General features: G+C 43.1%; 1 protein-coding gene across 3 annotated transcripts in view; it reads right to left on the reverse strand.

Annotated features, from left to right (window-relative positions):
• LOC120940632 (MARVEL domain-containing protein 3-like) overlaps nucleotides 1–15,712 on the reverse strand; it is a 69,196-nt gene extending 53,484 nt beyond the window's left edge. Inside the window, exon 1 of one of the 3 annotated variants that reach the window (XM_040353601.1) lies at nucleotides 15,491–15,701. The gene's annotated coding sequence lies outside the window, so the exon portion shown is untranslated. Of the gene's footprint in view, nucleotides 1–8,416; nucleotides 8,458–15,490 lie in introns of those variants that run through there. The other 2 variants (XM_040353602.1, XM_040353603.1) reach the window with 2 other exon arrangements.
• Nucleotides 15,713–25,188: the final 9,476 nt, after the last annotated feature.

A 25,188-nucleotide genomic window follows, 5' to 3' on the forward strand; every position in this document is an offset into this window, starting at 1 on the left:
TTTTACCCAGCTGGGTAATAAAGAGCACAGAAAAGACACTTGTTGTGGACATTCCTCCACAACTGCTATACACCCCTAGGAATTCGGAAAAGAGCCACGAGGTAAATGTGCCACCCAAAACAATCCAGCAGCTCCTCCGGGGGAAGTGCTACACTAGCATATTATATTATATTATATAGTATTGAGTAAGCTCAAATACATTCTTGCATTGTATGAACATTGCATTTAGCACAATATTGTCTTGGTGGATCATAGGCATTTAAATAACTGTATCATAAGGAGAACGTCAAAACCTCTCTTGCAAGAGGAAGAAATCTGTTAATACATCTCTAAAGTCTCATTACTGTGAGAGAAATTTGTATATGGAAATGTGATATATTTTGCAGAGGAATTGAATGGCTTCATTGTATAAGCAGAATTTGAATTCTTTTCAGTCACTCCATTTCCTAGTATTGCATTCATTTCTTGACACTGCCTTCTTTAAGCCCATCCCTATGGCTTTTAAGGTTTATGAAACATACACGTTTGTTTAAGACGATATTTAGCATTCATACACCCATAGGCATATAAGAAAAAAGCATCTCCATACAGGCTCTCCCCTATTGTTTAAAATTCTCACACATCAGAATCAGGAAAGTTAACTAGGTTATGCTTTTTGATGGGACAAGCTGTTTGATTTTCTACAGAGTTGCCTATATACTGTATAAAAGAGTCTTTGGATAAAGTAAAATACTGTTATAATCTTTAACTGCAAAGTATTGAGACTCATTTAAGTGAATCCATAGCCAAAACATTTTGTTTTGTATAGAGCAGGAAGGGTTGGAACTCTTGTCAGATATTCCTTCACTTCCTGTTTTGTTGTCTCTGGGACATGATATGAGGGGAAATCTCCAGAACAGCAATAAAGACAGATTTTTTTTTTTTTTTTGTCAAGTAGGGGGATGCTTAGACCTCTGTCAGTATTTTATTATCTTTTTCAGATTTTTATTTTCTCTCGAACAGACCCGCAGATACAGTAGATAACCTGACAGAAGTTCCAGTAATTCCCCATCCTACCTAAAACAAAAAAATGTTTTTGGTATATAGATACAATTTAAAGAATCATTCCCATCAAACTTCAGTTGAGTTGCTGAATTTTCCTACAAATGTCCAGCTGTGGACAAGCATAGAAAACATAAAAAGTTAAAAGATCAGTCCTTATGACCAATATGTATTTCTGGTGTTTATATTCTTGGGTAAGAAAAGAATGTAAGAAATGTAATGCTTATAAGCACACATTAAAGCGTTTGGCACACTTCATACTAAATCTCACTGTGTTTGCACACTTTAACTTTGTACCCTCCTTATGCCTCTCCCAGGCATTCCAACTGCTGAATAACACAGAACTGGAAAAACACAAGTGTTACATCAGTGTTTTTATGTGAAAGCGGTCGTATGCCCAACCAAAAAAACAAAACAAAAACAAAAAAACACAACCTGTAAGGCAAAGGAATAATGAGCTAGTATGCATCACATACTAGCTCATTATAAAATACTCACCTTAGAACAAAGCCCGCGAACCACCTCCTGGTCACCGCTAAAGAAACTGACATGTTCCTTCTGCGTTTCTTCTGGGTTTGCGGCTCAGGCGCTGTGAGTGTCCGGAGTCACGATGACATCACTACCATGCATGTGCGGGAGTCCTCCGTTCCTGTCAGAATGTGTAACGGAAGTGACGTTTCGGTGCCGTCATCTTACTACACCCCGCAGTCCTCCACAGTAAGGATACACTGAGAAGGAGGCAAGCGGACATCTTGTTACACCCACCAGTGTTTTGCATTTTACAAGTTTTTAACAGTAAACTGCATTTATATAGTGAAATACAATACTTAGAACTCCTGTTTAGATGCGTGCGGATCTCACAGGTTTGCTAATCGGACAGAAGTTCGCTGCTTTTAAAATTCAACACGTAAACATTTACAGAGTTGCAAGTACTGTATTTCACTATATAAACTCAATTTACTCTTAAAAAAAAAAAAAAGTGTAAAATGCAAAACTCCGTGAGTGTAACAAGATGTCTGCTTTCCCCCTTCTCAGTGTATCCTTACTACGAAGGAATCCGGGGTGTAGCAAGATGACGGCGATGAAACGTCAGCGGCTGCATGCAAGGTGAATATCTCCTAAACCATATGGGTTTAGGAGATATTCTTTTTGCCTACAGGTAAACCTTATTATAGGCTTACCTGTAGGTCCAAAAAAAAAATCACAAAGTGGGGTATACAACCACATTAAATTGTGCCTTTATTTTTATCTCCAATAATTGCAGACTTTAGAATCCTGCATTAGGCTACGTATACACAAGACTTACATAACTGTATGCCTGTGGAGGGTTCTTTCTGTTGCCACTACTTTCTTTATTGTCATGGGCATCAGGTTTTTTGTGAGCCCTCAGTTTCTTACCCTGGACGGCATGGAGACTTTACTTAGGCAGCTGCTGGAGCGTGCTGAGGCGGAAGGTGGTGAGAGCTGGATCCGGAGATGTCTCATTACCTCCGGGGGATGTATTAGCAGAATACAGCACAGTGAACCCCCTCATAGGAGAACCGACGGCCGAATAGGGTGAGGTGTTCATGGCCGACTGCACAGAAGCTATGGGAGGAAGAGAGGAGTCGCGAGAGGTCACGGTTCCGGGTCAGCATAGGGGAGCCGATGAGTGTGAAATCATCGAGCCTGAGGGGTGGTCCACGAGAAAGACGACACAGAAGAGGTCTTACAGCCCGGCGGCTCCCTCTGGCCATAAGCAGGGGAATGGAAGGACCGCGTCATCAACCAGGAAGACAAAGGAAGACGACGTCAGTCCTCCTAGGGCGGGGGCACGGCTAACCAGGTCTCGCTCGGTGACAGGAATTGGGCAGCCGGCAACGACAGGGCGGTATGATGCGCCAAATTCAGCTCGTAGGTCCCCAGGCTTGGTCACAGCTGGGGGGGTCAAGTAATGTCAGTTTGTCAGGTGTTCAGGTTCCTATGACCGGACAAGCATCTGGTAGTAGGGGTGAGTGTGAACAATTGTCTGTGTTATCTTCACTTTCATCTACTCTTTTACAGTTGGCTTCTAGCTTATCTAAAGTGGTTCCACAAACAGCAGTATCAGATGATTCTGCTGCAGCAGCTTCTGTTTGGTCTTCTAATCTGGGTAAAGTAAGTGATCAGTTTAATTCACAAATGGATACAGCTGTTTCTTCACAATCACATCAGAGTAATGTTTTATCACATAAAGTTCCTGAGTGTTTTGGTAAGGAAGCAATGCCTTGCACATTGTCACCATTAGGTTTACATTTAAACAGTAGTACTAAAGACAAAATATGGCATGGTGAGTTTATCGATTTACTATCTCTATTGCCTTCACAAAACAAATATTATTCAAACATTGAGAAAGAAAAAAAAAAAGAGGAAAAAAAAAAGAGGTCAATTGCGAGGACTTTTAATAATTGGCTTCAAGCATTTTCTATTTATGCGAGTGTCACATACAAAAGATTTCCGGAAACGAAGCCCGGGACTTTTTCAACATATGGATGTAATACTAGAGGCGTACAGAACTTTTGGAGGTCTGTCATGGTACTTTTACGACTAATCTTTCAGACAGAAAAAAAATCAGTGCACCCCTCGATTCAGTGGGGTCAAAAAGACGTCAGGCTTTGGCTGAACTTATTCATACCGCAAAGACCAATGGTACCTCATTTGAATAACACTTTGCCTTCATCTTCTACCGGTTCATATAGAAAAGACACTTGTTTTTCATTCAACGATACACAATGCAAATGGCCTAACTCCTGTAGATTTAGACATGAATGCGCTTTTTGTTCGGGTCCGCATCCGGTCATTAAATGTTTCAAAAAAGCCGCTATAACTCCGCAGCAGCCAGGCAGGGATTCCTTTCTTAAAAGCTATGACCCCAGTGATACTGCAAAACATGGAACCGTGGCTACGGTTGTATCCCGACCAGGAGACAGCTCAAATGCTCATTGAAGGTTTTAAGGTCGGTTTTAAATTACCTACCTATCTTGGTTTTGGGTGTATGTTTACAAAAAATCTAAAATTAGTTGATGAATTAGCTTCAATAGTAAAGGTTAAACTCATTAAAGAGCTTCAAGAAGGTAGGATATCTGGCCCTTTTAATTCCCTGCCTTTTGAGAATTTCCACTTGTCTCCTTTAGGTATTGTACCGAAAAAAGATGTGGGAAGTTATAGGTTGATTCATCACTTATCGTACCCTCAGGATCATTCTCTCAATGATCAGATTGGGGATGAATTGTGCTCAGTTTCCTATACGTCTTTTGAGGAATCCGTTAGCATGTTGCAGAAAGTAGGTCGTGCTGCGTTAATAGCTAAAGCTGACATAAAATCAGCCTTTAGGCTCCTTCCAATCCACCCAGATAGCTTTAGTTCTCTAGGTTTTCAATTTGAAGGCCAATATTTTTTCGACAGGTGTCTCCCGATGCTCTCTCTCTTGTTACTACTTTGAAAGCTTTTCATCTTTCATTGAAGGAGTAGTGATCAAATCAGTGCGCAATAAGCACATTCTACATTACCTTGACGATTTCCTGTTCTTGGGTCCAGCTGGATTGGATCAGTGTTCATCGTTACTAAAATTCCTTTTTTTGAAATATGTAAACATTTTGAAGTCCCCTTAGCTCATGACAAGACTGTTTTCCCTACTACGTGTCTTGAGTTTTTAGGTATCACTATTGATACAGAGACAATGGAATTTAGATTACCCCCGGAAAAAATCAAAAAGATGTGTAGTTTAATTTCTAGTATTCTACGGGCTTACTTGCCTTTGCCAGTCGGGTACTTCCTATGGGCTGTATTTTTTCAAGGAGACTTTACATGGCCATTTCCGGTTTTAAAAACCTGTACTCCCAAGTTAGGGAGTCCAGTGAAATTAAAGAAGATCTGTTAGTCTGGCAAAAAATTGTAGTTGACTTTAATGGCCGATCGGTATGGCAAGAGGAATTTATTTTGGATCAGGAAATTCAGTTATTCACCGATTCTGCTGGGTCTCGAGGTTTCGCTGCCATATGGCAGACCCACTGGTGTGCAAATCCATGGCCGTTAGATTGGAAGCTGAAGGGTTTCTTAAAAAACAGCGTTTTATTAGAGTTGTTTCCAATTATTGTGGCTATAGAGATCTGGGGTGAACATTTTCAAAATAAGAGACTTTTGTGTAGTACAGATAATAAAGGTGTTTTATATGCAATTAACTGTCTCATCAAAATCCAAGCCAGTAATAATTTTTTTGCGTTATTTAGTTTACAAATGTTTGTCTTTTAATCTATGGTGAAAGCTAAATATGTTCCAGGAAAAGCAAATGTGGTAGCGGATGCTCTTTCCAGATTTCAATTTGATTGCTTTTTTCAGCTTATTCCAGAAGCAGACGGGATTGGGACTGCAACAACATAAGTCCTTGGCTCCCTCGACTTGGTGCGGGTACAAAACTGCATGGTACTGTAGCACTGGCAGTCTTTCCTTACGTCAGTGCACCACAATATGTGGGATTTTTCTGAACAGCTGGTACTAGCGTTTTTGAACGGTTTGATGGCCAAGAATTATTCTTGGTCCCATATAAGCAAAACATTATCGGGTATATCCTTTTTTCTGAAAATGAGTTTGCTGCCATCTTGTTTTCAATTTTCTGTTCGTCAAGCATTGAAGGGTTACAGAAGGGCTACGTATTCAGTGGACAAGAGAAGACCTATTACGCCCGAAATTTTGTTAAATTTATGTAATGTTTCTGATCTTTGTTTTTCCCCTTATGAGTCCAACCTTTTTAAAGCCGCATTTTCGGTTTGTTTTTTTGCGGCCCTTAGGTTGTCGGAATTAGTCCCTAGAAATTCTTATAGAACAGGTCTTAGGAGGAAGGATGTCATTTTCAACTCAGATAGTATGCAGTTATTTGTTAACCAATCTAAAACTGATCTATTAGGTAAGGGCTCTTGGATCACGCTGGCAGCGTGCTCCAATAAGCTCATATGTCCAGTTTTGTTGATGAAATCCTACCTACATGATAGGCCTGAAGAAGGTGAATTTTTATTTTTACATCAAAATAGTTCACAGTTGACAATTTTTCAATTCCAGGCTGTTCTCAATAAAACTTTGCGTCAGCTAAATTTGGGGAATGAAAAAATATCTTCCCATTCATTTCGTATTGGAGCAGCTACAGAAGCAGCTAGGATAGGTTTAGACAATAGTAGAATTAAACAGCTGGTTAGGTGGAAGTCAGATACGTTCAAATTATATGTGAGGCCTAACATTTTTGTTTTGACTTAATTACAGGTGTTCAACGGATTGTATGGATCATTGGACACTCTTATCTTTTGGGCGCAAAGAAGAGCAGCATCCCGAATTTATTCTGAGTTATTGGATCTGGATCCTAACCTTTTTTTCTATTTGTTGGCATGGTAAAAGGGGCATGGTTTGGGATGAACTTTTGTCCAAGTTGGGATCTATGGCTTACAGTCATCCTCTTCCAGACATCCTGATTATTCATCTGGGAGGAAACTAAACACTTTAAATTAAATTTTTCAAATCAAACATTTCATTCGGTTCATTAAAGCTATGTATCCCGGGTCGGTTATAGTTTTCTCCGAAATCATCCAAAGACTTAAATGGTCGAGGTCTGCAGTTTTTCGCCCGTTTGAAAAAATAAGAAACCTATAAATAGGGTGGTCGAGAAGTTTATGTCCCTGGGTTATGGGGTCTCTTGTCATCATTGGGAGTTGGAAAGAGGTTTTCCGGGCCTTTATCGGAGTGATGGTATTCATCTTACTGATATCGGTCTTGATATATTGAACAATGATCTCCAGACATGTATTGAGCAGGCCGCGGTCTGGGTGTAGTCAGGGGGGCTTTTAGCCCGGTCTAGCTTTGTGGGGACAGTTTAATAAATTCTGTTGTGGTTTTGTAATACAGCTCGAGCTGTAATAGCTGAGCTAAATAAATGGTCGTTATATATATTTAAGTTGGTTTAAAAGAAATTCCTATGGTGAATTTTAAGTGAATTGTTTATAAGTTATTAATAAAATAAAACCAATAATAAAGGCCGTGGCCATATATTTATTCCACATAATCTTGTGTTATGGGTTTTTTATTTAAATAATGTCTGGTGGTCATTTAAATTGCTGCCTGTTATCCCATATTGCAACCGGGTAGTATGAAAGAATGTAAAAAGCAGGAGAATACAGCACATGGAGGGTTTTACAAAGCGGAACCAGGGATCTTACACCAGTTCAAAGGCATTCTGGCTGTAAGGACTTCCATGAATTAAATTTCTCAAATGTGAGACTCTAATGCCTTGTACACACGACCGGAATTTCAAATAAAAAAAAGTCAGACGTAATTTTTTCATCGGATATTCCGACCATGTGTGGGCCCCATCGGACTTGTTCCCGTCGGAGTTTAGAAATAGAAATTTAGCAATAGAATATGTTTTATTTTTTTTATCGGAAATTCAGATCGTCCGTGTGGAACTCCGACGGAGAAAATACCACGCATGCTTAGAATCAATTTGACGCATGCTCGGAAGCATTGAACTTAATTTTTCTCGGCTCGTCGTAGTGTTTTACATTACATCACCGCATTTTGGATGGTCGGAATTTGGTCTGACAGTGTGTATGCAAGACAGCTTGAATAGAATTCCGATGGAAAATTCCATCGTTTATCCCATCGGAAATTCCAATCGTGTGTACAGGGCATAAGGTCAGCTATCGGCAGGACGATTTTCTGTCCTGCTACCACAGTTTGCAGGAAAGGAAAATCACTCGATTCCCTCATCAACACAGTCAGCTCCCTCACACAGAGCCAATGTGTTTTTCCAGTAGGGAGGTGGGTGGAGAAAGCCATCCCTGCCAAGAGAAAACAGTGATTATTGCTAGTAGCTATAACAGCCGCTAGCAATAATTGCATGTAAAATCCAGCAGGCTGGTTATACCCAAGCTGATTGGTGGATCAATTTGGGTACATTCAGCCTGCCCATACATGGTTAAAATCTTGGCCAGTTCCTGCTGAACCAGCCGATATTTGAACCGTCTATGACTGGTTTAAGTCTAATGTGTTTGGTCAATGTGTCCACTTCCAGTTAGAGTAACTTTCTTTAGACACAGTGGGCGGCAGAAGACCCAGTAAATATAAAGATGGCTCAAGAGGGAGTTTAATTTGCAAAAGCGTGTAAATTTCCAATTCAGCTGTCAGATAGAATGGTCATATCTTAGGGCCTGACCAGAATATGTGTCCTTAAATGGTTACGGCACCTTCAGCAGCAGTCTGAAATGGTAGGGTTGAGAGTATACAGTATAAAAAAGGCAGAGGTATGATAATGCTTTTTTTTCACTGTCAACAAAGCAGTATTAAAACCAAAAGAAAACATTATATTGCAGCTTACCAATTCTTAGATGTGACTGCTGCATTGGTTTTCTTTTTTATGCGCTTTCCTTTAATTTCACCTGGTAATCCAGCCAGTAAGTTTGTTGTTTTTCAACAGCACAAGCTGTCCTGCAGAAATAGCAGTTAGAGGCTTGAGACAAAACAGTACTGAAAATGGTGATTACAAAGATCAGCTTTTATTTATGTAAAACTTTTATCCCAAAGCAAATAACTGTTGTAACTGCTAATATGTGAGCTGGAGCTTGCTAGTGCATCCAATTACACTCCCCCCTCAGATTAAAAATGGTGCTATCCTGTTTCTCCTTCATCCAAAGTGCAGGCACCCTGTAGCAGGGAGTGTGTTACTGGCCAGATAATCAGGTGATAACAGAGGGAAATAGACTAAAAAAGGAAAACAAATTCAGCCACCACATCTAAGGATTGGCAAGATGCAATATATTACATTTGGTTTTGGGTTTAATACCTCCAAGTATCTGTTCCCCATGTAATTATGTTTTAGGTGTATTTTGGTGTGTGTGGGGTCCTCAAGAACTTGGAAATGCTGGAGAATAGTTTCCTGAAAAGCTGTTCAAAGGGTATTGGAGGGAGGAAAAGGTTTTATTGGAGGAGATGTGCAAACTGTTTGGTTTTAAGTTATTTAAAGAAGAGCTCCAACCAAAAGGGGAAGCTCTGCTTATCTGCCCCCCCTCCCACCTCTGGTGCCACATTTGGTACCTTTTGGGGGAAGGAGGGAGCAGGAAATTCGCATACACAATTGTCCAGGCAGGGATACTGCAGGTGGTCAGTTCATGCAACAGGCAGAGGCATGATGGCATAGGTCCTACAGGCAGCAGGCAGAAGGAGGGCCTCGTTCAGGACAGAATGGGGACAGGGGTAGAGGCTTCTCCCACCCAAATCTCTTTGAAGCCTCCGGGCAACCAGACCCTAATCTAGGATGAAAAAACAAAAAAAATTGTTTTCTTCATCTAGAAAAACTTTTCTGGAGCCCCTCACATATGTGAGACCCCTGTGTTGAATCCCACTAGTCCAGTAGCAGGGTACAAGATCAGTCCAAGAGGCAGGCAAAAGGCATGGTCAAACAGTCCGAGGTCAGTTCCAGATCAGGCAGAGGCATTACAGAATCGTTAGGCAGAAGAATGGTCGAAAAACAGTCCAGGGTCAATTCCAAATCGGGCAGAGGCATTACAAAATCGTTGGGCAGAAGAATGGTCGAAAAACAGTCCAGGGTCAATTCCAAATCAGGCAGCGGTATTACAAAATCATTAGGCAGAAGCGTGGTCCAATAACAAGCTGGGGTCAGTTACAAAGCAGGCAGTGGCATAAGGGGTGAGAAGGCAGGAACGGAGGATTACGTTTACCATACTAAACTAATACTTTAGTTTAGTATGGTAACGTTTGAAACAGTCAGTTACACAGAGGCCTGGTTGTGAAGGGCACAATAATAAACTGTGTCTCGTCTGACTCCTCCACTGGCACACACTTTACATTTTTTTTTAGCTCGTCGGCCTGATGCTGTGGGAGGGACCTTATCCGGGAAGTGCCGTTCGGAGAGCCGACTTAGAACATCTGATCGGATGTTTTGGGGTAGGTTAGTCGGGAATATCAGGGTAGTGGTAATTTCCTCCAGGTAGCCAAGGAAGGGTAGGGGGTTTTGGGTGGATTTGCGGTAAATAATATGGGAGTTGTAGACGGCCAAATGAAAAAAATAAATAGCTACTTTCTTGTACCAATGGTACGTGCGTCTTGTGGGTAGATATGGTTCCATCATTTGATCATTTAAGTCGACTCCCCCCATGAACGAATTGTAGTCCCGGATACAGGTGGGCTTTTGGATGGTGGTGCCACGCCTTCTGCGGGTTTCTACAAAGGAATCGTTGTGGATGGACGACAACATGTATACGTCTCTTCTGTCCCTCCACTTCACTGCCAGAACCTCCTTGTTGCGCAGACTCGCCGATTCCCCTTTCTTCAGCTTTGTATTCACAAGGCTTTGAGGAAAGCCTTTCCGGTTCTTTCTGGCGGTGCCACATGCTGGCGTCTTCTTCCGGTGCAGGTTGTGGAACAGAGGAAGAGACGTATAGAAGTTGTCCACGTACAGGTGGTATCCTTTATCCAGGAGGGGGGTGATAAGTTGCCAGACAACTTTTGCACTTGATCCCAAGTAGTCTGGGCAATCGGGGGGATTCAGCTGGGTGTCCTTCCCTTCGTACACCAAGAAGGAATACAAGTACCCTGTGGCTCGTTCACATAGCTTGTACATCTTCACCCCATAGCGGGCTCTTTTGCTGGGTATAAACTGTTTGATTTCAAGTCGGCCACAAAATTTTACTAGGGACTCGTCTACACAAATGTGTTGTTCCGGGGTATATATTTGGGGGAATAATTCTGAAAAATAATTTAATAAGGGGCGAATTTTGAAAAGCCTGTCAAAATTTGGGTCATTTCGGGGAAGGGACTGGGTGTTATCATTGAAGTGGAGGAACCTCATGATCGTGAAATATCGGTTTCTGGGCATTGATGCAGAAAAGATTGGCATGTGATAAATGGGGCGTTTGGACCAAAAGGAATGTTTTTCGTTTTTTGGGTTGAGTCCCATACAAAAGGTGAGGCCTAAAAAAATCCTGAACTCCTCCACTGTTAGATCTCTCCAATTGTAGGGACGGGCATAAGACGATGTGGGGTTGTTGGTGATAAACTGTTGGGCATATAGGTTGCACTGGGCCACAATGCTAGAAAGCAGTTCCTCAGTAAAAAATAAATCGAAAAAATGTATTGGTGAAAAATTGTCCGTGTCCACCTGGACTCCTGGCTGGGCAGTAAAAGGGGGAATGTTGGCTTCTCCGGAATTTGAAGGAAGCCACAAGGGGTACTGAAGGGCATAGGGAAGGCTTGCATTGGTCCTTGGCCTTTGCTGCCGAGGTACTGCAGTGCTGGTGGATGGCACTTCGGTGCTGGTGGATGGCACGACGGGGCTGGTGGATGGCATGACGGGGCTGGTGGATGGCATGACGGGGCTGGTGGATGGCATGACGGGGCTGGTGGATGGCATGACGGGGCTGGTGGATGGCACTGCCTCACCAGAGCGCCTTCTTTTGGCGGGCTGATTATCTTCCCCCTCTGAGCCTGTATCGGTTCCACTGCTGTAGACTGGCTCGTAGTCTACATCCGAATCGGAATCCAGCTGGGAATCGGAAGACGAGAGCTCCCCGTTGCTCTGGTCACTTGCGGCAATAATTGCATATGCCTGCTCGGTGGAAAAGAGACGCTTTGACATTGTTGCTGGCGACTTCACACAGATGTGTGGCACAGATGTGCACTGAGGCGGCAAAGATGGGCACTGAGGTGGCAGAGATGGGTACTGAGGTGGCAGAGATGGGGTGGAATAGATGTGCACTGATGAGGCGGCACAGATGTGCACTGATTGATTGCACAGATGTGCACTGATGAGGCGGCACAGATGGCACTGATGAGGCGGCACAGATGGCACTAATGTGGCGAAACAGGTGGGCACTGAGATGGGTACTGATGTGCACCGATGAGGCGGCACAGATGTGCACTGATGAGGTGGCACAGGTAGGCACTGATGAGGTGGCACAGGTAGGCACTGATGAGGTGGCACAGGTAGGCACTGATGAGGTGGCACAGGTAGGCACTGATGAGGTGGCAGAGATGGGTACTGAGGTGGCAGAGATGGGGTGGAATAGATGTGCACTGATGAGGCGGCACAGATGTGCACTGATTGATTGCACAGATGTGCACTGATGAGGCGGCACAGATGTGCACTGATGAGGCGGCACAGATGTGCACTGATGAGGCGGCACAGATGTGCACTGATGAGGCGGCACAGATGGCACTGATGAGGCGAAACAGGTGGGCACTGAGATGGGTACTGATGTGCACCGATGAGGCGGCACAGATGTGCACTGATGAGGTGGCACAGGTAGGCACTGATGAGGTGGCACAGGTAGGCACTGATGAGGTGGCACAGGTAGGCACTGATGAGGTGGCACAGGTGGGCACTGATGAGGTGGCACAGGTGGGCACTGAAAAGTACTGAGGTGGCAGGTGGGCACTTGGCACAGGTGGGCACTTGGCACAGGTGGGCACTTGGCACAGGTGGGCACTGGTGGCACAGATGACACTGGTGGCACAGATGACACTGGTGGCGTTTTTTTTTACATTCGATACTTTGTATCACTCACAGATTGCTCTCTCTCCTCACACGCGCTGTCTGTGTGAGGAGGGAGAGCCGGCAATGAGAGATGATCTCATATGTTTACATTTGAGATCATCTCTCATTGGCCACAGAATCACGCTGTAAATAACCGCTGTGATTGGCTATTTACCGCGATCTGTAATTGGCTGTGTCCAAGGGACACGGCCAGTACAGGAGTTCCCCGATGCGCGCTCGGGAGCGCGTGCGGGGAACGAGGAAAGGGGCGGCCGTATAAACACGGCCTCCCAGAGATTCAGAGCCACCCGGCGGCCGTACAAAGTCGTACAGCCGTCGGGAACTGGTTAAAATGTAGTTTTTCGGGTTGTAAAAAAAGATCTTGTATGGGCTAAAACAACGTTTTAAACCCGCGCATGCCCAGAAGTGAGTTGTGAGACGGGAGCGCTCGTTCTGGTAAAACTACCATTCATAATGGAGTAAGCACATTCAATCATGCTGTAACAGACAAAAAAAGCGCGAATCGTCTTTTACTAACAAAGAATCAGCTAAAAGCAGCCCAAAGGCGAATAGAACTTCCCCTTCAGAGTGCCGTCGTACGTCACAGCGCTTTGTTCATCATTTTTCAAAAACGATGGTGTGTGGGCAACATCGTTTTTAATGATGAAGTTGGAAAAACGTTGTTTTTTGGACATGCTGAAAAACGACCGTGTGTACGCGGCGCGGCATAAGTCCTGTCCACTGCTTTCTGGTTTGACAATACTGCCTTTGCTGCTGAATCTCTCCCAATGTGGTTCAAAAACTGACCATCCACTAATAGAATTTCATAAGTACTGCGCACACATACAAGCAAAAACATAACGTAAAGGAAACATGGGTACGATGATTAGGTTCAATGAGCTGTAACGATTTTAAATCTTTGGATATCGCAGTTTAACAGCAGCCTGCAATTAACTTTTTTATATTTTACAAAAAAATTTGAGTAATTGTGTTTGTGTGTACTGCAATGAATTTAAGTGCATTTCCTACTGAAAATATAGGTTTGATAAACAGCTGCGCTAATATCATATGACATAACAATTTGCAAAATGTTATTCTAGGGGTCTTCTGCTTTTAGAAAATATACAATATTGTGGGGTTTTAAAGTAAAACTAAAGGCACTTTGGATAGAGATTTTGATATGATTATAATAACCTCTGTAAGATTTATTTTTGTCCCATTGTGGAGATTTCCCTTCACTTATTGTCCTATAGTCAACACAGAAAGTGAGAGGAAATTCTTTCAACGTGAGAGAATCCTGGGGTGTCACCAGAACTAGTGTCCCCATTGGACAACCCAAAATTTGGGGCTTTCACTTTCAGCGATAATGATAAACATGACAAATTGAGAAGGTAGATCTTCGTTAGGCCACGAATTGGCAGTCGCAATTTTGACACAATTTCAGGGAATGCCTGTGTAAACTTGGACCTCAACTCACATCAAAGTCAGACCAAAGTAGTACAGGGACTACTTTGAAGTCACACAGATATGAATGGTTATCATTGGGAATCATGGGGTACGACTTGTAATGCAACTCGGATGTCCAAAGTCGCACAAGCAGCGATAAAAACTGACAGGCGTGCTAATCCCTCTCTACTCTATCCAAAACAAAACAAAAATTGACTTTAGTTATACTTTTGCCTAAGTTCACAGCTGAACTTGCACGATTTCAAACCCGCATGTCAGTCCGACTTCGGGAGCGATTTGCTGGTTCCTGCACAGATGTCTATTCAAATCGCCCCTGAAGTTGCCAAAAGTGGTGCAGGAACTACTTTTGGGAATCGGTGCGGTACTGCAAAGTCAATGCCGTTGGCGGCAAATTTACTTGCGATTTGAAATGTCTAATCGCATGTCAAAACGGCCCAATGTGAATGTGGGCTAAGTGCGTTTTCATGTTAAAAAAACAGCATGTGTGCAGAAAATAAATGCCTGCGGCAGCAAAAGAATTAGTAGCTGGGTGAAAGATTTGTACCACACACAATGTGCAGCATTCTCACTGTGGTTAGCTATTGTTTTCTTGGAGTTTGATCGCTGCCAATAAAAACTGCTTCTTCTGCATCATAAATCTTAAGAAACTTATATTGTATTTATTCAATACTAGAGAAACCTATACACATGTAATATAATAATAATAATAATAATAATAATAATAATAATAATAAAATACTGATCATTCAGATCTTTGATCTTTTTCAAACCCCTTTTGTAAAAATGGTAATAATACTAAAATGATATAAAAAATACTATAATCATCCTCTAGGTATATGATTTTGTTTCTGAATCAAATTAGAAAAAGAACATTTTGAATGTTTTCCATGGTTGCATATGCTCTAAGGCCTGATTCACACCAATGCATTTTTAGTGCTTTTTGCAGATTTGCACTACAGAACGTGTCCATAGGAAACCATGTTAACTGGACTGTAGTGCAAATCTGCAAAAAGCACTAAAAATGCATAGGTGTGAATCAAGCCTTAAAAGGAAAACACATCATAAAAGGTGTGCTTGTATCATAACACAGGTGTGTTGTGTTGCATTTGAAATGCACCCTCATATTTTTTTTTTTTACCATCGCAGTAGTTTCTACTGAACATTTTCTACTTTCTTTAAAAACATACAGAAACTAGAATTTCTACCTTTAAAAAATGTAAAGTTTACAGTATAAGTAATTCAGAGTTGCATTCCGTGATTTCAAAGCTGGTCAGTTTAGTAAAAGTTTCACTAGGTGCATCAACTATAAAACTGTTGTCGTCACCCAGGTTTCCTTGGATATGTTGTAACTGAGCAACACAAAAGTTATATTTACTGTTTCCTGATTAAAAATAATTCATGAAATTGCATATGTGTTTGCTTCCGATAGCTTACCTTCCTTACTACAGGGTCTTATCCGGGATAGTTTTGAGATCGGTTTCCTTATCGGCCTGAAGTCTCAATACACAAGGAGAAGAGTTTCAGGAGAACAGGTGGGACAGGTTTGGCCAGTGCTACTCAGGAGGAGGTTGGATCATCTGATTCATTTACTATTACAAATGAGTCTCAAGCACCACCTATAATACACCTAGTTTCTGACACAGGTATCCCTGGGTAAGGTTATCACACAGTCTAGGCAGAGCTATTAATCAAATGCTACCCACATGAAAGAGTCATGTAAAAAGCAGTCGCATTATGTCTCAGATTTGAGGATCTCTCTAATTAGATGTAAATAGTTTATTTAAGCAGGATTGCAAACTATATAGCCCCTGAAAATGTTTGCTCTTCTACAGAACCAGGACAAAGGGTGGGCAGGAGGGACGGCTGCCTGGGCGCAATGTTTTATTGCAGGGATGGGGGCACCCTAACTCTAAGGGGGGGTGCAGTTTTGCATATTTTCCCTGGGCGCTGGATGGCCTTGTCCCGGCACTGCTCTTCTATGTATTCCCCACTGCTCTCCATGAAAGTTGCAGCCATGCCTACAAGTTATTAGGGCATTCTGTAGTTGGAGCATCCTAATGTGTGTTTGTATTGTGTCTGCACATCTAAATGCTCAATAATAAGGATGAGCTCCGGCGTGTTCGCATAGAACACGTGCAGAGCCCGCCAGGAAGTCTGCACGGCGCTGCGCTAATAACAGCCAGGGAGACATTTCATGATCCCTGCAGCCGAGCATCGGGACAATGTCTCCCTGGCTGTGATTAGCACAGCGCCGTGCGCACTTCCTGGCGGGCTCTGCACGTGTTCTATGCGAACACGCCAGAGCTCATCCTTGCTCAATAACATATACAAATTGTCAGCAGTAGATTGCCTAATACCCCATACACATGATCAGATAATCGTACGACTTATCGTTCGCATTTTGTTGCATAATACTAATATCGAATTTAACCGTGCATTTTGCGCTCTACGAAATGTATTATTTTTTTTCGCATGATTCTGGAAACCCTTCATGTTTGCGTAGCTACATATCGAAAATTATTTCAAATATGTGTGACCCCTGTGTCTGCCACGCCTTTTGCCTATTTCCGTTTGTATTGTTCTCCCATCTCCTGGGTTATTTTAGTGTTTCCGATCATGTGTGGTGTTTGTTTATCGAATTTTAGCAGACGGATAACGTACTGATTGAACGATTGTCATTTGGCTATTGTCAGTGCAACGTTTTCGTGTTTGTCCCTTTTGGATATTGTTGGACAAACTGTCGTGATCGGCTGTGTACTAACGATAAGATTATCGTGTGATCAATCCAAAAGTGATTTTTATCATCCGATTACCTGATCGTGTGTACATGGCATACAGCTGAACTCTGAAAATCGAGAAAAATGTACCCTTGTAGTGCTGAGAGAGGGGGGTTCTGGGAGAGAAAGAGAGGGGGGAGATGAGAGAGATCCCTAGCCCCTGTCCCCAATCTGCAGTCCCTCCTCTGTCCCATTGTAGTGTACCAGAGTCTATCTGCAGTCTGCAGGCCTGTGTATGATGATGATAATGGTACAGTACCTTCCATTCTATGCCAGTCTGTCCTCTTGTGATCATCTACTTTGATCCTTTTAGCCATTCAGCTGCTTCCAACCATCCTCTGAGCCCCAAGTCAGCCTATCCTCGCTCCGGGCTTCACGTGACGCTAGAGAGCAGAGGAAGTTGGAGCAATCCATGTTGCTCTGGAAGCGCGGGGTACGGTACGATACGCAAGGCGGTGCTGGTGGAACTCTTCTTCTGAGTCCCAGGCTCTCTCAAGCTCGCCCGCCTATCTGCCCTTGGTTTACTGATTACTGCCGTGTGTGGCAATAGATGCCCAGCCGGCAGCCAACTGCACCCCAAGGGCAATGCAGTGCTGATTGCTGCCGTAGTGCCACCAGCCCCTGCTAGATGGCCATCACACTGGGCACAGTACAGCAGCGCCCCTTTAAACTTTGCACCCAGCCCCAGGGTGGTAGCCCTGCTTGTCTCCCCCCACACTATGTCACTGGTCACATAGCTGCTAAGTAGGGAAGGGGTAGAGGACAAGGCACAGCCACTGACAAGCTCCAGGTGCCTCTTTCCTCCCAATGCCTGGAGAGTAGGTAAGCCTGCGGCCCTGGATCAGCCCTGCAGCCCCGAATATTGCCCGCCACTTGCAGGTGTCCGGGAGCCACAGCTGAAATGCGGGAGACTCCCGCACTTCGCGGGAGACTTGAGATGTCTGTACAATGTTACAAAGCAGCTGACAAGCACCTGCCACACATGAGCATGACTAAGGCTGACAAAGCCATAACATGGTAAAGAGAACCCAAAAGCCCTTTCACACAAATATGTTTTTACTTTGCAAGTAAAATGATTCCTATGTTGTGTTAACAGAAAGCTTGCACCCACTTAATGAAATAGGCAGGGATCGGGGCGTATCTTATGGAGGAAAATGTCCAGTGGCGGTCCTAAAGGGAGCATGAGAGATAGGAAGGAGGGGGTAGGGGATCCAGCAAGAGAGGGAGACAAGGAAAGGTATAAAGGCCTAAGGAAGGGGGTGATAAGTATGGGAGGGGGGTGTAAACTAAGGATATGGGGGGGTGCTCTGCTATTAACTGTTAATTGCACCTCAAACGTGGTCAACAGACATCCATTTGCTTGCGGCAAAGAGCATGAAACTAATTTCCTGAAAAGTGACGCATTCATTTGAATAGGGCATAATATTATAATATTGCAAGCCAAGTCACTAATGTGCTGTATATGCGTAAGACAGGATTGATGAGTATAAAATGTAACACTGCTAAAGGCCTTTTACTGTTGTCAATATAATCTATGCATTCATTAGCTGTCCTTGTTAAGTGGTATCTAAGCGCCACCTAGGGGTCAGATAAAGATGCTTAGGCACTCAAAGTGAAACAATATCCTAATGCCGCGTACACACCATCACTTTATGTGATGAAAAAAAATGACGTTTTTAAAAACGTCACTTTAATTGACCGTGTGTGGGGGAAAACGTCGTTTTATGTCTTGTAAAAAACGACAGAAAAAAATTGAAGCATGCTTCAATTTTATGTGTCGTTTTTCAAAAGTGCACTTTTTACTTCACAGAAATTGACCGTGTGTAGCAAAAAACGTCGTTTTCTAAGACGTTTTTTCATCCACGCATGCCCAGAAGCTGGTAAAACGTGGTGGAACGTAACCTCACTTTGCAAGATCATTGTGAGAAAACGATGGTGTGTAGGCAACTTCGTCTTAGAAAATTGAAGTTTCAAAAACGTCATTTTTTACTTCACAGAAAGTGTCGTTTTTTTTCATCACATAAAGTGATGGTGTGTACGGGGCATTAGTCTCCCAAAATAATCCATACACATCCAATACTTATGCTGGACATACACGGGTCGAATTTCGAAAGAACTTTCTTTAGATAATCAGAAAATTTGTGGGCTTTGTGATCCGATGGTGCCACCATTGATTTCGAAATTCGACGGACCAAACCTTCAATTTCACCTCATGTTCCTACAGAAAATAATTTTTGTGTCTGGGAACCCTCTTTTCTTTCTGGGAACCTTCTTTTCTTTTCTGGAATTTTCTTTTCTTGCACATTTCTTTTTCGATTACATTTCTCGCACGATTCTCCCATCATTGATTAGAAATCGTTTGTTTTTTCAAAAAATATCCAACATGTTGGATTATTAAAATTCGATGGCCGCACAAAAATCGGCTGTTGCTGCAGCCCACTAACGGTGCGAAATACGAACGAAAGTTCTTAGATAAGATTTTCGAAAGAAAGGTCTTTGAAAGTCGACCCGTGTATGGCCAGCATTAGGCTGGCCCTTGACTAGTCAGTTTTTTTACATTCAAACAGCAGGTTGAATGTAAAAGACTGACCCGATCCCCCCCCATCTACACATGGTGGGACCCAGGTGGATGGGGGAGTCCTCCAGCTGTATCTTTGTATTCTGACAGCAGGGAGACATCCTCGCTGTCAGAATATACTGATCAGCACAGCAGTCTGCAGTGCCGACTCTACAGAAATTTTCCAACAGGCTGGTTCAACCACAGTGCCTATATATGGATCACAATTTTTCCGGTCCTGCCAAATTTTGATCCATCTATGGGCAGTTTTAATGGGCCTGTAATTACATTTTCATGAAATTGTTTCTTGCTGTTTATTTTTATTATTTATTTATTTCAGATACTTATCTTATAGCACAGTCCATTTATGCAGCGCTTTACATATACATTGTGCATTCACATCAGTCCCTGCTCTCAATGAGCCTGCACTCTAAGATCCCTAACTCACATTCATACATACACATACTAGGGCCAATTTAGACAGGAGCCTATTGACCTGCCAGCAGGGCAGGACTTAGGGTGGTGGGGGCCCCTGGGCTTGAGTGTTGAAGGGGCCCCCTGGAGCTGAGAATTGGGGGGCATCATAGTTGTTGAGCGGGGGGGGGGGCGCATTACAATTGTTGAGAGGTGGGGGGGGGGGGCGAATTGAAGTTGTTGGTCGGGTGGGTGCCTCTCACCTGTGTACGGAATGTTTTGGCTCTGTTCCCTTAAGCAGACATCCACATACCTCTCCGGTTCCTCCTGGGGGCGTTTTGCAGTTGTTGAGTGGGGGGGGGAGTGCCTCTCACTTGTGCTGACAGCCGGGGCCACAGACTGTCATTAGCCCGGCTGTCGACTTTCTTCCCTTCAGCAGCCACAGTCCTCCACACACCGCTCCGGTTCCTCCTGCTTCCGTGCTGCCTCCTCTTGCAGTGCGGGAAAATTAATGCGTGCGTGTTGGGAGGTATGCGCAGGGCCGCAATCATGAATTTTGGGGCCCCTTACTAGAGTTGCCACCTGTCCAGGAATCACCCGGACAGTTCGGGTTTGGGATCTTGTGTCCGGGTTTCAGTCTGCCTGAAACCCGGACACATTATTTAAACTGGGCTGTGGCTCCCCAAGTAACTGAGGTAGTCACACAAAAATCTGTTGCCATTTGGGAGATGCGGGCCGCTGTCTGGGGGCAGGTTTGGCATCACTGAGGGGGAGCCATGATGTCAGCAAGAGCAGTTTGGCCACACCCACTGTTTGCCGCAGCGCGCTGCATTACCACTCTTCTTGAGGCACCCAAAGGTGCCCCAGGTCTTTTATAATCCTATTGTGTATACTACAAAAAAAATGTGCCCTGTGCCGCTAAAGTGTTCGGGTTTGGCTTGAAGAAAAGGTGGCAACTCTACCCCTTACACAGCTTAAGGCATGGGCCCCCTGGAGCAGAGAACCGGGGGGGGGGGGTGCTACCGCCTGAAATTGAGAAGCGCAGGGGGCTGCCGCAAATTGAGAAGCGGGGGGGGCCTTTACAAAAAAAAATAAGAAATAAAGAAAAATATATATACAGTAAAGACCAAAAGTTTGGACACACACTCTTATTCAAAGAGTTTTCTTTATTTTCATGACTATGAAAATTGTAGATTCACACTGAAGGCATCAAAACTATGAATTGACACATGTGGAATTATACATAACAAAAAAGTGTGAAACAACTGAAATATATATTTCATATTCTAGGTTCTTCAAAGTAGCCACCTTTTGCAGCAGACACATCTCTAGAACTGTTAAGAGGAGACTGTGTGAATCCGGCCTTCATGGTAGAATATCTGCTAGGAAACCACTGCTAAAGAAAGGCAACAAGCAGAAGGGACTTGTTTGGGCTAAAGAACACAAGGAATGGACATTAGACCAGTGGAAATCTGTGCTTTGGTCTGATGAGTCCAAACTTGAGATCTTTGGTTCCAACCCCCGTGTCTTTGTGCGACGCAGAAAAGGTGAACGGATGGACTCTACATGCCTGGTTCCCACCGTGAAGCATGGAGGAGGAGGTGTGATGGTGTGGGGGAGTTTTGCTGGCGACACTGTTGGGGATTTATTCAAAATTGAAGGCATACTGAACCAGCATGGCTACCACAGCATCTTGCAGCGGCATGCTTTTCCATCCGGTTTGCGTTTAGTTGGACCATCATTTATTTTTCAACAGGACAATGACCCCAAACACACCTCCAGACTGTGTAAGGGCTATTTGACCAAGATGGAGAGTGATGGGGCGCTGCGCCAGATGACTACCTCATGAAGCTAATCAAGAGAATGCCAAGAGTGTGCCAAGCAGTAATCAAAGCAAAAGCTGGCTACTTTGAAGAACCTAGAATATGAAATATATTTTCAGTTGTTTCCCACTTTTTTGTTATGTATAATTCCACATGTGTTAATTCATAGTTTTGATGCCTTCAGTGTGAATCTACAATTTTCATAGTCATGAAAATAAAGAAAACTCTTTGAATGAGAAGGTGTGTCCAAACTTTTGGTCTGTACTGTACATATATAAAAAGGGGGTAGCCATCTGGGCCCTGGGTACCTCTGGGACCTTTAATAAAAATAAATAAATAAATAAACATTTATAAAAAAATAGATAAAAAAAAAGAGAGGTTGCCATCTGGGGCCCTGGGGCCTCTGGGCCCCTCTGGGCCTTTTAATAAAAAATAAAAAAATATAAACAAAAATAAAAAAATAAACATTTATAAAAATAAATAAAAAAGGGGGGTTGCCACATGGGGCCCTGGGGACCTCTGTAAAAAAAAAAATATATATAAAAAAAAGGGGGTTGCCATCCGGAGGCCCTGGAGACCTCTGGGCCCTTTAATAGTAATACAATATAATATATATATATATATATATATATATATATATATATATATATATATATATATATATATATATATAATATATATTTTTTTTATATATATATATATATATATATATAAAAAATATATAAAAAAAAACTTTTTTAATAAAAAATAAATAAAAAAGGGGGGTTGCCGTCCAGGGTCCGGGGGGCCTCTGGGGACCTCTAAAAAAAAAAGAAAAAAAAAATGTTTTTTTTTTTTAAAGGGGGCCCCCTATTGGGCGGGGCCCATGGGCTTGAGCCCAGTCAAGCCCAATGGTAAGTCCGGCCCTGCCTGCCAGCATGTCTTTGGAGTGTTGGAGGAAACCGGAGTACCCAGGGGAAAACCATAGAAACACAGGGAGAACATGCAAACTCCAGGCAGGTAGTGTCATGGTTGGGATTCCAACCGCAAACACTAGTGCTGTTAGAAGAAGTGCTAACAACTTAGCCACTGTGCGGCCTTTTTTGCCTACTTTTAATGTCCTCCATGAGCTCCTGAACCTCTCATTTTCCCTCTCACTTCCATTTGTTTGGAATGAGTAGTGCATGTTTTTTTATTTTTTATTTTTACAAATAACGTGGTGTTTTATTCGTTGAAAGAAGAAGTGACATACAGAGAATGTAACAGTACATCTTGTGCAGGTGAAGCAAGTACAATACAGGAGTCAATGCATACATTGAACATTGGAAGTACAGCCCAGATAACATCACAATACCATTAAGCAGTCATGAAGACATAGGAACACGGGAGATCAAAGGGACCAGCCGGTCACACATTCAGGATACACAGTCAGGCCAAGGGGGAGGGCCAGCAAGCTCAGTCAGGCAGGGCATTGCACGTAGCAGCATTCTTCACCCAGTCATCCCACACCCTATCATATTTGGCCGGGCAGCCTCTAATTAACTGCGACTATCCACTCCTGGAGAGACGGGGGTAGAGTAGTGAATGTTTACTGCCCTATGCATACTACAAATCCCATAGTCCCTTGTCCATCTCAAGAGCTAGAAAGAGACAGTAGCTACACCCTTACTGTGCAGAATGAACTAAGTCACTCTCTAACATGAACTTGGATCATCAACAAATAAAAAAAGATTTGGAGGAGGCCAAGAACAATTTGTAATTTTTTCAGTAAACCACTAGCCAACCAGCCGCCGTCGTTATACAGCGGCAGGTCTACTCCCTTGTGAAAATCGCCATAGCTGTACACCGGCTCGCGCTGGCACGATAGCGCGCAGATGTGTGCCACCAGTTGCGTGCTCTCGCTTCTGCTGCACGCTGTGGGAGCGTGCCCGTGTGTTGGGCGGACTCAATGTTTGCCGGTGACCCGCGAACACCCAGTACAGAGGCAGAATGGGGATTGGCTTTGTAAACAAGGTGGATCCCTATTCTGACAGGAGACATGACAGGGATCTACTGTCCCTAGTGATTGGGAACAGTGATCTCTGTCATGCCCCTGCCTGCCCGTCCCCTTTGACAGTTAGAACATATTGAAGGAACACATTTAACCCCTTAATCGGCACCTACTGTTGACCCCTTAACTGCCAGTGTCATTTTTTCATTGATCAATGCATTTTTATAGCACTGATCAATGTAATAATGTCACTGGTCTCAAAAAGTGTAAGTTGGGGTCAGATTTGTCTGGCACAATGTCGTAGTCCCGCTAAAAATCACAGATCGCCGCCATTATCAATAAAACCAATAAAAATAAATCAAAGTTCCTAAATCTATCCCATAGTTTGTAGACGCGATAAGTTTTGCACAAACCAATCGATATTCCCCCTTTGTGATTTTTTTTTTTTTTTTAACCAAAAATATGTAGAAGAATATATATCGGCCTAAACTGATGAATACATTTGTTTTTTTATATATTTTCTTTGGAATTTATTTTTTTCAAAATTGTCAGGTGATCAATTACCACCAAAATAAAGCTCTATTTGTAGGTAAAAAAATTATGTAAATTTTGTTTGGATACGGTGTTGCACGACCGCGCAATTGTCAGTTAAAGCGAGGCAGTGCCATATTGCAAAAAATAACCTGGTCATTAAGAGGGCAAATCTTTCTGGGTCGGAAGTGGTTAAAGTGGATGTGAACAGCCTCAGCTAATACACAGAGATTAAACAAATCTTCCACATAAGTTTTACTTCTATATCTGCTGTCTTTCCCTTTCTACACTCTTTGGAAAGTGAACATTGTGTTAAAAATCTTTATTTTTCTTTCAGCAGTGGGTGTGGAGTCTGGGCATACGCTGTGTGAGAGCTGATTGGAGAAAAGGCATACACCCCCACTCCACATAGGCAGAGGAACAAAGGTACATGCAGAGCTGCAATCTGAATAGACAAGCTCTCTGCTTATCTACCTCTAAGCACCCTCCCCAACACAAATTTTAAGCTACCATTATCTTTTGTGATGGAGAACTTGTCAGAAGTGACTCATGCTGATAACAGAGAAACGAAGCAGCAGAAAGTTATGGCACTTAGAGCTTTGGATCGAAATAAGAAAACACTACAGATATATGTGCTTAGGTCAGATTTCATGAATGGGGTTTACAACCACTTTAAGAACACATACTTAAATTGATTTTTCAAAGTTTACTTTCACTTTAACCCTTTTGCCGCCAGGTCCATACGTCGTACGGACCTAATGGCAGGAGGTATTACACACAGTCTGGTGGCTGCAGCCACCGGGATTGTGTATGAAACTGACAGGCAGACTCCTGCCTGTCAGGTGAGAGCGTTCGCACACACCCCCGGTATCGGCACCCCCCGCCGCGGCGCCCAGCCATGCTTATTTTTCTCCGCTTGCCCATCAGCGGTTCCGGGATGTCCATGGCAGGTGCCAGCGGGTAGAGAGAAAGGAGAGTAATGGACACACATCTGCTCTCCTCCCCCTCTTCTTATAAGACATTTTCTGATCTATGTAATATGTAGAGAATATAATGGTATA

This window comes from Rana temporaria, chromosome 5 (genome assembly GCF_905171775.1).
Source record: "Rana temporaria chromosome 5, aRanTem1.1, whole genome shotgun sequence".
NCBI classification, from domain to species: domain Eukaryota; kingdom Metazoa; phylum Chordata; class Amphibia; order Anura; family Ranidae; genus Rana; species Rana temporaria.